Source organism: Canis lupus, chromosome 30 (genome assembly GCF_003254725.2).
Source record: "Canis lupus dingo isolate Sandy chromosome 30, ASM325472v2, whole genome shotgun sequence".
Taxonomy (NCBI): Eukaryota; Metazoa; Chordata; class Mammalia; order Carnivora; family Canidae; genus Canis; species Canis lupus.
The window spans coordinates 765,760-780,847 of record NC_064272.1 but is presented as its reverse complement, the minus strand read 5'-3'; the positions used below and the strand labels follow the sequence as shown (position 1 = coordinate 780,847).

At 36.3% G+C, this 15,088-nt stretch overlaps 1 pseudogene; it reads left to right on the top strand.

Annotated features, from left to right (window-relative positions):
• Positions 1-12,189: 12,189 nt before the first annotated feature.
• LOC112675425 (olfactory receptor 4L1-like) lies at positions 12,190-13,124 on the top strand (annotated as a pseudogene).
• The last annotated feature ends 1,964 nt before the right edge of the window (positions 13,125-15,088 follow it).

Here is a 15,088-nt window from a genome sequence, read left to right as displayed (position 1 = left end):
ACATCTTTATCCATTCATCTTTTTATGGACACCAAGGCTCCTTCCACATTTTGGCTATAGTGGACATTGCTGCTATAAACATTGGGGTGCAGGTGTCCTGGCAAAAAAACAGGCTCTTAAATGCAAAAAACAAATAGTTTGGTTGCCAGAGGGAAGATGGGTGGGGGCTTGGTGATACACAGAGGGGAATAAGAGTACACTTATCTAATAATGAGCACTGAGGAATGCACAGAATTGTAGAATTATATTGTAAACCTGAAACTAACATAACACTGTATGTTAATTATACTTCAATAATAAAAATAATTCTAACCCATGTTGACAGTATTGTTCAGTTCATAATGAAATCACAAATGATCCCTGAAATTCCATTCTCTTAACTCAACAAGTATTTATTCTTCATTCCTACCTTACTACTAAAATGGGTGCAGATCAGCAGTTGGCCTCTGTTTGACCTCTATGTGGGGTGCTATTATCACTACGGTAGGAGAAAAGGCATATGGTGAATCTCACAATACCTCTTGAACCTCCACCTACTATACTGGCCAATTCCATCACATCAATAAGTTAAATAATTTGAATAAAATTTCCTGAACACTACAACTATTCAAGACAATAAGCTGAGATCTATTAAAAATATCAAATCTATCCTTAAAATCATTCCCACAAAGAAAATCCACATTAGTGAATTCTTCAAACATAAAAAGAGAAACCCTCTCTGTGAGAAAATGAAAAACGGGGTGGGGGCAGGGCAAGATGGCGGATGAGTAAGGTCCCCAAGTCACCTGTCCCCACCAACTTCCCCGAGACCAACTGAAAGGACAGGGGAAGAGCAAGTTCTTGATGGACCAGTGCTGGAAAGCTCCAGAGGAAGGCCAGGGATTGTATAAATAGAAACAGAGATACCCCTCCTTGTTTTTTTGTTTGTTTGTTTGTATTTTTTCCTTTTTTTCTTCCTTTTTCCAGTACAACTCATTTTTATCCACTGTGCCCTGAGCAAGATGACTAGAAAGAAGAACTCACCACGAAAGAAAGAATCAGAAACAGTACTCTTTCCCACAAAGTTGAATTTGGATTACAATTACAGAAAACCAATTCAGAAGCATAATTATAAAGCTACATGTGGCTCTGGAAAAGAGCATAAAGGATTCAAGAGACGTCAGGACTGCAGAATTTAGATCTAATCATGCCAAAATTAAAAATCAATTAACTGAGATGCAATCCAAACTGTAGGTCCTAACGACAAGTGTTAATGAGGTAGAAGAACTTGTGAGTGACATAGAAGACAAGTTGATGGCAAGAAAGGAAGCTGAGGAAAAAAGAGAAAAACAATTAAAGACCATGAAGATGGGGATCCCTGAGTGGCTCAATGGTTTAGCGCCTGCCTTTGGCCCAGGGCATGATCCTGGGGTTCCAGGATCGAGTGCCACATCAGGCTCCCTGCATGTAGCCTGCTTCTCCCTCTGCCCATATCTGTGCCTCTGTGTGTGTGTCTCATGAATAAATAAATAAAATCTTAAAAAAAAAAGACCACGAGGAAAGATTAAGGGAAATAAATGACAGCCTCAGAAGGAAAAATCTATATTTAATTGGGGTTCCAGACGATGGTGAAAGGGACAGAGGACTGGAAAGATATTTGAACAAATAATAGCTGAGGATTTCAGTAACTTAGGGAGGGAAACTGGCATTCAGATCCAGGAAAAAGATAGATTCCCCGCTAAAATCAATAAAAACCATTCAACACTTTGACATTTAATAGTGAAACTTGCAAATTCTAGAAAAAAAGGGAAAATCCTTAAGGCAGCAAGAGACAAGAGATCCCTAACTTCTATGGGGAGCAATATTAGATTAACAGCAGACCTCTCCACAGAGACCTGGCAGGCCAGAAAGGGCTGGCAGGATATGTTCAGGGTCCTAAATGAGAAGAACATGCAGCCAAGAATACTCTATTCAGCAAGGCTCTCATTCAGAATAGAAGGAGAGATAAAGAACTTCCAAGATAGGCAGAAACTGAAAGAATATGTGACCACCAAACCAGCTCTGCAAGAATATTAAGGGGGATTCTGTAAAAGAAAGAGGAAGTCCAAGGGAACAATCCACAAAACCAGGGACTGAATAGGTATCATGATGACACTAAATTCATATCTTTCAATAGTGACTCTGAACAGTGAATGGGCTTAATGAACCCACCAAAAGATTCAGGGTTCAGACTGGATACAAAAGCAAGACCCATCTATTTGTTGTCTACAAGAGACTAATTTTAGACATAAGGACACCTCCAGCCTGAAAATAAAAGGGTGGAGAACCATTTACCATTCAAATGGTCCTCAAAAGAAAGCAGGGGTCACCATCCTCAGATAAATTAAAGTTTATCCCAAAGACAGTAGTAAGAGATGAAGAGGGACACTATATCATACTTAAAGGATGTATGCAACAGGAGGACCTAACAATCATGAATATTTATGCCTATAATGTGGGAGCTGGCAAGTATATCAATCAATTAACCAAAGTTAAGACTTAGATAATAATACACTAATACTTGGAGACTTCAACACAGCACTTTCTGCAAATGACAGATAATCTAAGCACAACATCTCCAAAGAAACCAGAGCTTTAAATGATACGCTGGACCAGATGGATTTCACAGATATTTACAGAACTTTACATCCAAACACAACTTAATACACATTCTTCTCAAGTGTACATGGAACTTTCTCCAGAATAGACCACATACTGGGTCACAAATCAGGTCTGAACTGATAGCAAAGATTCGGATTGTCCCCTGCATATTTTCAGACCACAATGCTTTGAAACTTGAACTTAATCAGAAGAAGAAATTTGGAAGAAACTCAAACATGTGGATGTTAAAGAGCATCCTGCTAAAAGATGAAAAGGTCAACCAGGAAATTAGAGAAGTATTTAAAAGATTCAGAGAAACTAATGAAAATGAAGATACAACAGTTTAAAATCTTTGGGATACAGCAAAAGCAGTCCTGAGAGGGAAATGCATCACAATACAAGCATCCCTCAAAATATCGGAAAAAACTCAAATATACAAGCTAACCTTGCACCTAAAGGAACCGGAGAAAGAACAGCAAATAAAACCTACACCCAGCAGAAGATGAGAGTTAATAAAGATTTGAGCAGAAGTCAATGAAATAGATACCAGAAGAACTGTGGAACAGATAAACAAAACCAGGAGATGTCTTTTTGAAAGAATCAGTAAGGTAGGGCAGCCCCAGTGGCACAGCAGTTTAGGGCCGCCTGCAGCATAGGGTGTGATCCTGGAGACCCAGGATCGAGTCCCACGTCGGGCTTCCTGCATGGACCCTGCTTCTCCCTCTGCCTGTCTCTGCCTCTCTCTCTCTCTCACTCTCTCTGAATAAATACATAAATCTAAAAAAATCAATAAGATAGATCAATCATAGCCAGCCTTATTAAAAATAAAGCAGAAAGACTCAAATTAATAAAATCAAGAATGAAAAAGGAGAAATCACCACCAATACCAAGGAAATACAAAGGATTTTAAAAACATTATGAGCAGCTATACACCAATAAATTAGGCAATCTAGAAGAAATTGGTGCATATCTGGAAAACCACAAACAACCAAAACTGGAACAGGAAAAAATAGAAAACCTGAACAGGCCAATAACCAGGGAGGATATTGAAGCAGTCATCAAACACCTCCCAAAACACAAAAGTCCAGGGCCAAATGGCTTCTCAGGGGTAATTATGTCAAATGTTTAAAAAGAAACAATACTACTAAAGCTGTTCTGAAAGATAGAAAGAGATGGAATACTAACAAACTTGTTATATGAGGTCAGCATCACCTTAATTCCAAAACCAGACAAAGACCCCACCAAAAAAGAATTATAGACCAATATCCCCGATGAACACAGGTGCAGATATTCTCAACAAGTTACTAGCCAATAAGATCCAACAGTACATTAAGAAGATTATTCACCCTGACCATGTAGGATTCATCCTTGGGACACAAGGCTGGTTCAACACTCGTAAAACAATCAATGTGATTCATCATATCAGCAAGAGAAAAACCAAGAACCATATGATCCTCTCATTAGATGCAGAGAAAGCATTTGACAAAATACAGCATCCATTCCTGATCAAAACTCTTCAGAGTGTAGGGATAGAGGGAACATTCCTCGACATCTTAAAAGCCATCTATGAAAAGCCCACAGCAAATATCATTCTCAAAGGGGAAGCACTGGGAGCCTTTCCCCTAAGATCAGGAACAAGACAGGGATGTCCACTCTCACCACTGCTATTCAACATAGTACTGGAAGTCCTAGCCTCAGCAATCAGACAACAAAAAGACATTAAAGGCATTCAAATTGGCAAAGAAGAAGTCAAACTCTCCCTCTTTGCCGATGACATGATACTCTACATAGGAAAACCAAAAGCCTCCACCCCAAGATTGCTAGAACTCATACAACAATTTGGTAGCATGGCAGGATACAAAATCAATGCCCAGAAATCAGTGGCATTTCTATACACTTACAATGAGACTGAAGAAAGAGAAATTAAGGAGTCAATGTCATTTACAATTGCACCCAAAAGCATAAGATATCTAGGAATAAACCTAACCAAAGAGGGAAAGGATCTATACCCTAAAAACTATAGAACACTTCTGAAAGAAATTGAGGAAGACACAAAGAGATGGAAAAATATTCCATGCTCATTGATTGGAAGAATTAATATTGTGAAAATGTCAATGTTACCCAGGACAATTTACACATTTAATGCAATCCCTATCCAAAATACATGGACTTTCTTCAGAGAGTTGGAATAAATCATCTTAAGATTTGTGTGGAATCAGAAAAGACCCAGAATAGGCAGGGGAATATTGATAAAGGAAACCAGAGCCGGGGGCAATACAATGTCAGATCAGGTTGTACTACAAAGCTGTGGTCATCAAGACAGTGTGGTACAGGCACAAAAACAGACACATAGATCAATGGAACAGAATAGAGAATCCAGAAGTGGACCCTTAACTTTATGGTCAACTAATATTTGACGAAGCACGTAAGACTATCCACTGGAAAAAGGACAGTCTCTTCATAAATGGTGCTGGGAAAATTGGACATCCACATGCAGAAGAATGAAACTAGATGACTCTCTGCACCATACACAAAGATAAACTCAAAATGATGAAAGATCTAAATGTGAGACAAAAATCCATCAAAATCCTAGAGGAGAACACAGGCAACACCCTTTTGAACTTGGCCACAAGTTTCAAGATACATCCATGAAGGCAAGAGAAACAAAAGCAAAAATGAATTATTGGGACTTCATCAAGATAAAGCTTCTGCACAGCAAAAGAAACATTCAACAAAACTAAAAGACAACACAGAATAGGAGAAGACATTTGCAAATGACATATCAGATATATATGGATGATTTTAACATCTATATATATAATAATTTTTCATCAATTGTATTGTCTCTGATAATAAATGTGATGTCTATGTCTATGTCTAAAACCACATTAATACATGGGCTAAGTGGTGAATCTGACTGGAATTAAATAAGAACTCCATATAAGTGACAGCAATATCTGCCAATGTGAAAGTTATTCACGATATCCTTTGTTGGCATGTTATTCAAATGAACTTTGAACCCAATGGCGAAAAGTATACCAAGATAATCAATTATGATTAATTTTTTAAAGGCAGTATCTCATAGAACAACAGTTGATGATAACTGATAGTAAAAGTGGCAATGATTATTAAACTATATTGTGACTCATAGATATTCTTTGAAAATTGCATAAATAAAAATAGTTAAATATTAGCGAGCATAAAACAGTTGTACTATCAATGTATAATTTCAAATTTTAAATCACTCAATATAATTTATTTTAACTTTGTCTTTTAAAATTTCTACTTCCTGAATATATTAATATTGTACCATAATACATGCAGTCAGTAGTAAATTTATAACATGGAGATCTATTTTTATGTTGAAGATGTTAAGCTCAGAGAAATCTGGAGATAATTCATCTACAAAATTACCCAAAGCTGTTCAAAGTAAGGTAAGAGGATAGTTTGGAGTAATAAGAGGGAAAACAAGCATCCATTAGTTCAAAGATGTCTACAACTCCTACAGCACAACCAACCAACCAACCAACACTCAACCAACAACATTACAATGTCCAATGTAATCAAGCCAATGCTCAGAGAGAATCACAGCATGTGCAGGGCCAGAAATAAAGTGTAAACACCTCTCCTGGTCATGCTTTGGCAGCAGCCTCTGTGCTCTAACAACTCCCACTGCAATTTGGATTTGCAGAGCTCCAACACATCTGCCCCCAAAGTAACTCACATCTTTATAAAAAGAGCAGAAGATGGTATATAAATTCATAGATAGAGCATCACAGAGAGTGAAAAGCAGATTTTCAATTTTGATTAACTCCTTGAACATATTGCTCTTCATACTGTGCCTTTAGAACAGGTGAGTGGAAACATCATCAAGAGGTAATTCATTAGAGGTTTAACAAACTGAAGACACTATTTTAATTGATTTTGTGTTGGCTGGAAGAAAAAGGCTGAGGCTTTTGAAACATTAAGTCCTCTCTCACTGGGACATCACTTTACTATTTCACAATGATCTAGGACCAAGAATTTTTTTTTAAATTTAAAGGATATATGCTCTCAAAATGATATTGAAGAGTAAAACTTGCCAGTGGGTGGTCAATGATTAAAACTGATGAATAAAATTAAGAAAAGCAAATTATGAGCATCCTGGTAACTCATACTAGCACTGAAAACAATGAAATCACTAAAAATTCAATTATTTCTTTTCGTCATTTCAGGTGTTGACAGTACATGTTAATAAGCATATCATAATGAGAGTTCAAGGAGAAGCAGGAAAGGGAGAATTAATGACCAGAACTAGCTAGGTAAAAATCTCTGTATAAAACTGACAATTACACCATAAATATAAACAAGATCTTAAATAAATAAATAAAAAGAGAGAATTCCTGAGGCACCTGGGTGGCACAACTAGTCAAGCATTCAACTCCTGATTCGGCTCAGGTCATGGTCTCCAGGTTGTAAAATTAAGCCCTGACCTGAGCCCCACATCAGGCTTCATGCTAGAGGCAAGGTCTGCTTGGGATTCTCCCTCTGCCCCTCCCCCTGCCTGCCCTCCCTCTCTCCTTCTCATAAATAAATAAATAAATAAATAATCTTTTTTTAAACAAATGGAGAAGTTTCTACAAAATGTTCATATACAAAGCAATGAATAAAAATGTGAATAATTCAGGAAACTCAATTATGAGTATTTAAAATAGTACAGAAACTATCAACAAACCTCTCTAATAGAAACAGAGAATGGCAAGCTTCCAGATACAAAAAATAATAAAAAAATAAATTCAAATAAGGGACATTAAGAAATTTAAACCTAAGTTGAATTAGATATGCAGTATGTCATCAACTGTTTCACAGTTGAATATATTTGAGTAAAAGCAGCTGGATAGCACTAGAAAACTAAAAATACTAAAGTAACATTCAATAATTTTAACTTAGAATAAAAGCGAAAAATGTATAATAGTTTCATTGAATATAATTCATATACTCTTAAATTTACCAATTTTAATAAATCAGGACCTATTTAAGACCGTGTGTCCTAACTAAGCTACAAAGCAACTTACAGGGTATTTTAAACCTTGCTTAGTCTGTCCTGTGACATTTCCTTTTGGACGCCAAAAGGAAATTAGGCAATCTAGAAGAAATTGGTGCATATCTGGAAAACCAATAATTGAAATTATTTCATTATTTCAATTATTATTATTATATTCACATAGTCATGCAACAATCACCATAAAATTATTTTAGATCATTTCATCATCACAGAAAGAAAACCTTGCCCACTTATACCCACTCCCCAGCTCAAGGTAATCACTAAAGTACATTCTGTCTCTATAGATTCGTATTCACCAGATGTTTCATATAAATAAAATCAGAAATGTGGCCTTTTGAGTCTTGATTCTTTCACCTCACATACTGTGTTTGAGATCCTTCAGTACTTTAGCATAAGTATTCATAACTTTTGAAAAACATAAAATCAATTAAGATTGAAATTTTTCTTCTTTCTTAAAGTGCCTTCAATGAAAAAAATATTTATTTGACTCAATTATATATATATATATATATATATTTTTTTTTAAGTCTTTATTTAAATTCCAGTTAGTTAACATACATTATAATATAAGTCTCGGGTGTAAATATAGCAATTCAAAACTTCCCAGTAATACCAGGTACTCATCAAGACAGGTGCATGCCTTAGTCCTCACCACCGATTTAACCCATCCCCCCACTGACCTCCCTTCTGGTAACACTCAGTTCTCTATAGTTAAGAGACTCAGTTACTTTTATATTAAGTGATATATATTCTGTACACAGAGCAAGAGCAGAAATGCTCATATTCCACTAATTAATAAAACGAGACTTGGCCTGCTCCTTTCCTACTAGGGATTTATATGGAAAATTCTCTGGATTGTAATCTTGAATTTCAGTGAATGATTCAGATTCAGCACATGCCATCTACCCACTCATTCGGTACCCAGCAAGCAGCTTACACATATACCATCTCACCTAATACCACATCTCTTTAGGGTGGTCCTACATCTAACATACAGGAAATTTACTTAATTATACGGACCTAGATTTTTCATTTGCTAAATAAGATGTAAGAAATAAACAACTACAAAGTACATCCTTGTCTAATGTATAATTATTTTCCTTCAATTTCCTCCAAAACACATCATAAATTGAGTAAAAGTAGTTATAATAAACTATGCAATTGATTATTCAAGAGGAAGAAAATTTTCTTCACTAATAAATTTCTGTCTAAACTATATAATTTCTTTCCTTTCATTTATATTGCTTTTATTCGCTCATAATGTAATAACAGGTATATTAAGTGTAGAACTAAAGAAATAATTTTAGAAACTTGATTGGGAAAGGAAGGAGAGGAATAAGAGAAACAAATGCTGGGAAAACTATCAGCATAAATGAATGCTGTGAAAGGGAATATAAGGGAAGGGAGAAGAAATGTGTGGGAAATATCAGAAAGGGAGACAGAACATAAAGACTCCTAACTCTGGGAAACGAACTAGGGGTGGTGAAGGGGAGGAGGGCGGGGGGTGGGGGTGAGTGGGTAACGGGCACTGAGGGGGACACTTGACGGGATGAGCACTGGGTGTTATTCTGTATGTTGGTAAATTGAACACCAATATAAAATTAATTTATTAAAAAATAAATAAATAAATAAATAAATGAATGCCAGCTTTCCTTCTAAAATAAAATGAAAAAGCTAAATAAAGCTGTAATGTAGACTTTATTTGTATTAATTGCATTATACTTAACTGTAGTCCTTTCATATCCAAGTTTTTCCTTTGTAATTGTATCATGGGACATGAAATTCCAAGTAGCAAAGATATTCATTCCCAAATTGTAGCTGGGATATTCATTTCATTTAATAATTATCAAGGCTTGCATTTCTCCAAAGTGCATTGAATTATTAGAATTACTGTCACAAAGGTCTCCAAAGCAAAATGTCTGCTCACACCCAATAATCATGTAACACAGTCCTTCGAAGAGGGTGCGGTGGGTGGCTGTCCTCCGTGTGTTCCTCCACACATTGTCATCATTCAGCATCCACTCTGTCTACTGTTGGAGATTGACCATCTCTATTTCCATAATTTTCATCTTTAGTTTCCCTAATTTGTATGCATTATCCAATTCTTTTTTTTTTAATTTTTTATTTATTTGTGATAGTCACAGAGAGAGAGAGTGAGGCAGAGACACAGGCAGAGGGAGAAGCAGGCTCCATGCACCGGGAGCCCGATGTGGGACTCGATACCGGGTCTCCGGGATCGCGCCCTGGGCCAAAGGCAGGCGCCAAACCGCTGCGCCACCCAGGGATCCCTCCAATTCTTAAAATATCTAAGATAGGAAAGCAATGGAAGGAATTAAGATTGGATAATGGTGGTAGGACGTTTTCACACGGGCCTGAGTAGAAATGAAAACAAGGAGAAAGTTACAGTTCATTGGAGAAAAGAGAACAGACACTTATTAGTCACCTTCTTATCTGCATTCAGTCCCTCTTCTAAATGTATCACTTCTCCTACTCACTGCTCTTAATGTTTTCTTCCTAGTAATTCTCACATATTCTCCAAGCCTCATTTTTTGTTTACTGACCATGAGGATGGTGTTTATTTTTTAAGTGTTTTGAAGACAATAACAAGTGAACCTGAAGTCACTTAGAATTGGTCTCCATCTTTTCAAAATTCTTCATCACATATACCATGTACTAACTTAAATATTTTTACTTGATTAATTGCTATTTTTGTTTATAATTATGTATGTGTAGATTGTCTCTAGAGGTGGGACAGTGATTCATTCTGTATTAAAAAAGTACAGTGTAATTAACCATAACACAGGAGGATCTCAACAGTTCACATGGAACATATGAACTCAATCAATACTTGATAACTTGATCATAAATATATGTTCCTTTAATTTTGGAGGCAATATGTATATATGTACCCAATTCAGGATCAGACTGACTGGGCTTGAATACCAGTTTTGACCACTGTTAGCTGCATTACTGTAAGTCATGAAAGACTTCTATACTATAGTTTCCTTAATGCAAAATGAAGATAATAATAATACACCCCTCAAGGGATTGTTATGAGCATTGAATGCATTAATGTATGTGACACGCTTAACAACAGTTTAGCATACAGCAATCACTTAATAGTTACTGATCATTTTTGATCACTCTAGATCCTATGAACAATGTCTAAAAAGCCAAGTAAAGAAAATTTAGTATGATACTTTACAACCAAAACAAAATCTATAGGTTAAGTTGAATCATTTCACTATTTACTTCTTAAACACCACATACATACATTTATACACAATGCACACACATCTCACTGTGAATAATAGTAATACAGGAATTGAGAAAAAAAGTTCATAAAGATCTGAGGATGAGTCCATATTTTAAAAAATTCTCAATATATTATACAATAGAAAATAAAAATCAAATCTTTTTTTTAAAGATTTTATTATTTGTTTTTGAGGCAGAGAGAAAGAGAGAGCATGCACAGGGGAGTGGATCAGAGGGAGAGGGAGAAGCAGACTCCCCATTGCTGGGCTCAATTCCAGGACCCTGAGATTATGACCTGAGCCGAAGACAGACACTTAACAGACTGAGCCACCCAGGCACTGCAAGAGCAAATTATTTTTAATGAATTAAAGGCTTTCCTTCATGTACAAATTAACCCCTAAGTTGTATGTGTGTGTTTGTATGTGTGTATGCACATTTACATTTTCTTTGTTTACTTTAGAAACATTGAAAGATCTTAAAATGACTTCGGAGATACAGGACAATACAATTTCCTAATCTTCCAAATTAGGAAATTCTATATTTCTTATATATTGTTGTAACATGATCTCGAGAGGTGACAGCCATTGTGATAATAAAAGACAGAAAATACTAATGTAACTACTTATCTAATTTTTCTAAGTGAGAAAATTAGTGGCAGTCAAGACCAATTGATAAGAGTATCATTTTATAGAATAAAACAATAGAAAATAAAAACCTCCACTCCTTCAAATGCTTTTAATTGCTGCATAGTTATAAGAATGTTGTTTTAAAGTGATGTGACCCATAAAATAATTTTAAATTGTAGATGGTGATGCTGATATATTTAAAATTATATTTTCTCATATCACCAACTATTATCATCAAATAAAATAGAAAACATCAGTGCTAATTGTGGCTTTATTTATTTTTCATCTTTTTGGTCTTTTTCTTAAGTGGAACCCAATGCAGGGCTTGAACTCATGACCATGAGCTCAAGACCTGAGCTGAGATCAAGAGTTGGACAGTTCGGGATCCCTGGGTGGCGCAGCGGTTTAGCGCCTGCCTTTGGCCCAGGGCGCGATCCTGGAGACCCGGGATCGAATCCCACGTCGGGCTCCCCGTGCATGGAGCCTGCTTCTCCCTCTGCCTGTGTCTCTGCCTCTCTCTCTCTCTCTCTCTCTGTTACTATCATAAATAAATAAAAAAATTAAAAAAAAAAAAGAGTTGGACAGTTAACTGAGCCACCGAGGCATTGTATAAAAGAACTTCTGGAGCCTTTGTGAATCAAGTAAATGGATCTTAAAAATGGATCTGTAGTGACTGAGTTTATTTTACTAGGATTTTCTGGACGATGGGAACTTCAGATTTTCCTCTTTGTAACATTCTCCTTTATCTACAGCGCTACCGTGTGGGGAAATATTCTCATTATGGTCACAGTAACATTTGATTCCACCCTTCATTCTCCCATGTACTTCCTCCTTGGAAACCTCTTTTTTTTTGGATACGTGTCTCTTCACTGCCACCACACCTGATCATGGACTTGCTCAATGAACACAAGACCATTTCCATACGGGGCTGCATGACTCATGTTCTTTATGCACTTGTTTGGGGGTGCTGAGGCAACTCTTTTGATAGCCATGGCCTTCGACAGATATGTAGCCATATGTAACCCCCTGCACTATAGGACAATCATGAGCCACAGGCTGATGAGTGGGTTTATAATACTATCATGGACAATTGGTTTTGTACACAACATGAGCCAGATGGTTTTAACAGTCAACTTGCCTTTCTGTGGCCCCAATGTCATAGACAATATATTCTGTGACCTTGTGATTAGGCTTGCTTGATGGACACATATACCCTGGAATTCTTTGTCATTGCTGACAGAGGGCTGCTCTCATTCATCTGTTTCATCTTGCTGCTTGTCTCCTACACTGTCATCCTGATCACTGTACAACAAAGATCATCCAGGGGGCTCGCCAAGGCTCTGCCAACACTGTCTGCACACATCATTGTGGTCACTCTGTTCTTTGGGCCTTGTATCTTTATCTATGCCTGGTCATTCAATAGTTTTGCAAGCAATAAAGTCCTTGCTTTATTTTACACTGTTATCACACCCTTACTGAATCCTATTATTTATACACTAAGAAATCAGAAGATGCAAGGGGCCATGAGAAAATTGAGAAAATTACAGTTCCAATGTGTTATCTTGACACAGAACTTCTAGATTTGGGCACTATATAATTAAGACAACTTACAAATACTGTGCTAACAGAAGTTGAATAGGTTATATAAAATACACAGTTTCACTCTTCTTTATTTTATTTTTATTTATTTATTTTATTTATAATAGTCACAGAGAGAGAGAGAGAGGCAGAGACACAGGCAGAGGGAGAAGCAGGCTCCATGCACCGGGAGCCCGACGTGGGATTCGATCCCGGGTCTCCAGGATCGCGCCCTGGGCCAAAGGCAGGCGCCAAACCGCTGCGCTACCCAGGGATCCCACAGTTTCACTCTTCTTATGTTAGAGTGACCAGTGCAGAAGCAAAACCTGTGCATAAAATAATAAAATACTTTAATTAATCCTTACTGCTGCTAAAACACATAATGATAATGAGTGACCTACAGCAAAATACACATTTAAAATCATTGAGCCCTTTTCCGTAGATATTCAATATATATTTATTAGTGAAGAAATCAATATTTTAAAATATGGTCAATACTAATAGAGATGATTTTAATAGATATGGATTGTTAATAACATTCATAAATTTATACTGTCTTTAAATGAGGTACCAGTACAAATCATGTGTGCAATAATGGGTACAACAATGGGAAAATATGATTCTAAACTCTTGATCCAATGAGAAAAAAATAAGAATAAATAATTAAATTTGACAGTAGAGTCAATGTAAGGTGCTAGAGAGAATGTAAGATACCAGAGAGAAGGAACCAATGCAAGGACAATTTCAGTAGAGCTACAAAAAGCAGCCTTGAAACCAAATGTTCCAAGACATATTATAAGTATGCACAGGTTTCCTTTCAAACCTCAATAAATAAATATGCTTCTGCATATGTCTTGATTTTAAGCACTGTATCATGTAACTTCTTTCCAAGTGCTTTACATAAAATTATACTTAAATTTGCCTTTGGCAAGCATGTAATCCTTATTGTAATTATCAGCTAAATCTGATTTGTTATTGTTGAAGAGGGGGTAGTGCATGCTAAATTGGGAATCCCATAGTCATTGATGGTGATCGTAAGTATCCTCTCTGAATTCAAGTCACCAACATTTCTTGCTTCCTCTAGACAACAGCTTTTTAATGGATTCTAAACCACTGTATAAGTTCTTTTTACTCTCCTGAATGCATTCTGCACAAGCACCCAGTGATGTGATTAAAATGCAATTCTCAATTTTTCTTCCTTGGGTAAAACTATTTTAGTGACATTAAGAGACATAGGTTCATATCCTTCACTGGCCTTCAAAACCCAATCTGCCTCTGGAATCTACTAATCTACCAATCCAATCTATTTTTTTTCATAATGTTGTATCATATCTACTTTCTTATAAGTTCTCAAAAGAATCAGGAATCTTAGTTTAGGACTATTTCCAGACTGTTCCATTCACCTAGAATGACCTTCCATTACTTCTACACCTAGCTTACTTCTTCCTAGGGGTATAATCTGGACAAAATATTAATTTTTTAAGTTTTTTTAAAAAGATTATTTATTTGAGAAGCAAGGAGGGGTAGAGGAGGAGGGAGAGAGAGAAAAATCCCAAGTAGACTCCTTGTTGAGCGTAGAGCCCAACTCAGGGCTCAATCCCAGGCCCCTGAGATCATGAGCTGAGATGAAATAAATAATCAGAAGCTTAATTGACTGAACAACCCACAAACCCCTCACAATCTTACATTTTAGAACACTTTTCCTGTATGTCCTTGGCCAGTTCACATTTCTTTATTTTACTTATTTACAGCATGCTGTGATTTCCATCCTTTGCATAAATTATGGCATAATTATTTGCAGTTAGATGTTAATGTCAGCTTTGTTTTTAGGCTAAATTCTATGCATCTCTAGTATCTAGCATATATATTGGCACTCAGCAGTTCAAACATATTTATTGAATGAAGAAAGAAAAGATGAAATACTTTATATACTGGTGAAATATTATTTAAGTTAACCTACAACTAA